The sequence below is a fragment of the Oryza sativa genome, chromosome 9 (assembly GCF_034140825.1).
Source record: "Oryza sativa Japonica Group chromosome 9, ASM3414082v1".
In the NCBI taxonomy this organism is placed as follows: Eukaryota; Viridiplantae; Streptophyta; class Magnoliopsida; order Poales; family Poaceae; genus Oryza; species Oryza sativa.
The window spans coordinates 16,110,147-16,114,534 of NC_089043.1; positions in this window are offsets into that span (position 1 = coordinate 16,110,147).

A 4,388-nucleotide genomic window follows, 5' to 3' on the forward strand; every position below is an offset into this window, starting at 1 on the left:
TAGAGCTTATTTGAAAAGTTACTACATTTGCATCCACTGATTTATTGCGGAATAAAGTGTACCGGTTTATCCTAAACTTATACGAGTATGTCATCCAGATACCTAAACTTTCAAATTATATCTCCGGATGCTTAAACTTGTCTTGGGTATCATATAGGTCTAAACGGGCGTCAACCTACTCTGTGCACTTACATGGCATGCCACATCAACACCTATGTGTCAGTGGAACCTACATAGCTACATGTCATTCACATTATAAAATATAAAGTTAAAAACATTTTGGTATCCCTATCCCCCCTAATCTTATGATTTATTATTTTTTTAAGAAAAAATGGTTGGTTTTTCCTAGTAGAAGGACGCCCAATGATGGTTCAGCTATGCCAGCAGTGAGAGAGGCGGTGAAGCAGCGAGGGGAGGCTGGTTCCACGGTCCTTGAGCAACAAAGAACCCAATCTGTGGCTTCTCCCCACGCGCGTGGCAACGGCGGTGGCGTTAGCAGTAACTCCCAGTAACTCCCATGACCTAGGCTTTGAGGAGGGGGTGGTGAGCATCATGGTATCGAGATGAAGCGGATGGAGGCAGCGGCTTCGCACAAGGTGGTGTAGAACAACGCATGATGTGTGGTCAAAATAGGGTGGCAGCGAGGAGGGGTGGCTCCGGCGAGATCTGGAGGTGGTTAGGTTGGAAAAGTTTGATATTTTCGCTCGGATTTTATACCACGGATGTCGTTTTCATTATGCAACAAACTTTGTTGTCAAAGTTATTTGCTATGTGATCTTTATGCATTATAGCTTAGGCTGTGCATATTTTTAAACCACTTAGGTGGATCATAGGTGGATATATATTATTTATCCTTGACTATATGCTTAATTTGTTTAATTAAACACATTGTCAGGGGCTACACCTAATTAGGTACATCTAATTGATACACCTAGGTATATTTTTTTTTCTAATCTTTTAAATTTTCAGCCCTTCAAAGCTTGTTGAATTGGTAAAGGCACTCAGTAGACTAAGGCAGAGATGATTGAAGCACTCGGTTCGATTTGATACGTTCGAGAGAAGATTATCTTATCGACTATAAAGGTCTCAGGGGCTATTTATGAAGATTATGGGTACTATGCATCTGCGCACACGGCTGGGCTATCGGACTGGTTATAGGGGATAGATCATGTATATGGAATATGTAAAGGATTGGGACTCAGGTATTACGTTTACTTGTGTATCGAGGAAACGACTTATAGTGCTGGTTCGGCAAGATTTTAAAGTAGTTGTAGGAGATTTCAACGGGATTGGGTTGAATCTCTATTTTGTAAACATATCTCCTCCGCCTATATAAAGAGGACAGCGTGTGTCCCTTGAGAGCATAACCACAATCCAAATTGTCGGATCAATGCAACAATAGGCAGATTCAATCCCTAAATAGAAGTAAGGTATTACTTCTCATCAAGAAGGTCTGAACCTGTATAAACCCTTGTCTTATCACCCATCCACTTTAGATACTTTGCGCAACCTTTTTTTTTATGTTACCAAGTTCTAGTTCGATAATTTTGAAGGTCCAGAAAACTAGATACCCTATTCAATTTAAGATAACTTAGACCATTCTCAACCCAAGACACTAGACATAATTTTCATAAATTCCACATCATCAAGAAACTAGTACTAAACACTACCCTCCCAATGCAAACACCACTATTCCATAATTAAATTTAATGCTACTTATCTCACATGATGTCTTGGATGTTGTGTAGAAACCATGTCTCATGCAAGACATGGTTTCCTTCTCTTTCCTTATTTATTCACTTGCCACATCATTTTTCATCTTAGGTGACAGCTTATTTAATACTATGGACATCATCCTAGTCATTGGGTTGGGAATGGCCTTATACACTTCGCTCTTGACAGCTCTCGCCCCCGTACGTGCCGATTAGCCACACCGGTCGCCGCTCTCGTTCTCCTCACCGTTGTCCCCCTCCTACCAAATTTAGTGGATAGCCAGTACAAGCATTTGATGCAAAGAAATAATCGTACGTTTCATCCATGCATTCACATGGGCACGGGGGTGAACGTGGCAATCGGGGGTTCAATTCTCGATCCTCCTTCATTAAACATGATGACTGTACCGTACTGTTGCTTGCGCCATACTACTGAATCATGCAATGCTCATTAATTAAACAAACCAAACAACAATCCATCACTAAACCGGCTGTAGGGGCCTTCCTAACATTGGGCTATTTGGATGTAGGATAGGCAGCGGCAGGGTGGGCTCTCAGATCTAGTCCCACGTCACACGGATTCGTTTCTCTCTGCATGTCGTATGGATTTGTTTCGCTTGTGTTATGGTATGTTACTGTATCTAGGAGAAACTTTATAGCCAATACGTGGTTTAGTTGGTAGGTATCTTACTGTTAGAGCTTCAATCCGTTCTAGACACAAACCAGTACACCCTTGATATGTTTGACAGCTTGATCAAATATTGATGGGGAGTAACAAACATCAAAAAAATTGTAAATGTGCAAGGGAAAGACAATGCGACGTGTCCCTTTTTGTGTTATTATCGGGCATGATTTTGAATGCATAGAGTAGTGGTTATTCAAACTACGGATGCTAAATTAAACAGAGACAATGGGTTGAACAATAACTATGCTACTCTTTCAGCCGTTCATTTGAGGTTTTCATTGTTTGCTAGCTCATTTGTTAAACATAGGTCAACCCCTACTAAATAATTATTTTTTTGTGAGACCCTCTTTATATTGCAGGTGGACCATAACTGCTCCAGCTGTAGAAATTGTTTACACGGGGTCGGTTCAAGGGCCGCATTCGAAAATTCGACTTACTTTTGCAGGCGGGCAAAATGCATTTTCGCATGTGGGCCTCTTAAATACCTGCCTACGAGTCTAACCTTCCTACTCTCTTCCCTCTCAATATCTTCAAAATTTTAAGTCTTCATTCTTATCTCCTCACCTTCTCTCTCCCACTTACTCCTGGATCCCAATGACAGGCTCGAGCTGGCGTTGGCAATGGCGGGAGCAGTGGCGGGAGGCTTCTACTCCATCATGCATACATGCTCATTAATTAAACAACCAAACAATAATCCATATCACTAAAACCGGCTGTAGGGGAACATTGGGCTATATGAATGGAGGATAGGCAGCAGGGTGGGTTCTCAGATCTAGCCTCACGTCACACGGATTTGTTTCTCTGCACGTCGTATGGTTTTTGTTTCACTCGTATTATGGTATGTTATTGTACCTAGGAGAAACATTATAGCTAATAGTGGTTTAGTTGGTAGATTGTTGTTGGAGATTAATTCAATCCACTCCAGATAGGAACCAGTACACCAATATGCATGTTTGACAGCTTGATAAAACATTAATTGATAGATAGTAACAAACAATATCAACAAAATTTGTGAATGTGCGAGGGAAAGACAATGCCTTTTTGGGTTATTGTTGGGCATGATTTTGAACGCATAGAGTAGTTACATTCAAACTACGGATGCTTTAGCCAATGCAAACACTTAACAAATTAAACAGAGACAATGAGTTGAAAAATAACTATGCTAATCCTTGAGCCGTTCATTTGAAGCTTTGATCGTCTGCTAGCTCATTGGTTAACCGTAGGTCAACCACTACTAAATAATTGATTTTTTTACGAGACCCTTTTTAGACTGTAGGTGGACCATAACGGCTCTCTGCAAAAATCGTTTACGCGGGGTCGGTTCGTGGGCCACATACAAAAGTCCGACTTATTGCAGGCGGCAAAATGCATTTTTGCACGTGGGTCTCTTAAAGACCTGCCTACGAGTCTAACCTTCCTACTCTCTTCCCTCTCAACATCTTCAAAATTTTAAGTCTTCATCCATATCTCCTCACCTTTTCTCTCTCACTTCCTCCTGGATCCCGACGACAGGCTCGGGCAAGCATTGGTGATGACGAGCGCGGCGCGGTGGGTGGTGGATCTGGAGGTGGGGAGGCACAGTGGTAGCGGATCTAGCGGTGGGAAGGCGCAGAGTGGTGGCAGCCTCAGCGATGACCTCGGGGGTCGGGAGGCGCGGAGGCGGTGGCCCTGGTGACGACGACCGGCTGCAGACTGCGGCGACGATGATGATGAGCTGCTGGGCTTTGGCGACGGTGATGAAGAGCAGCGGCGATGGTGACGATGAGCGGTGGCGGATGGGGGTTTTGGGGAATTTTTTTTTCACGAATTTTATTTTTGCGTGCAGACGACATAATCACCCCCATAAAATAGCAATTTCCGCATATACTTTTGGTTGGACGGCCGGCTCAACCGCTTGGATAAATGGGCTCTTACCGCATGAAAAATATTTTTTTTATAAATGAGCCTGAGGTTCTAATTGGAATCATCTGACCACGCTGCTAGTAACTTCG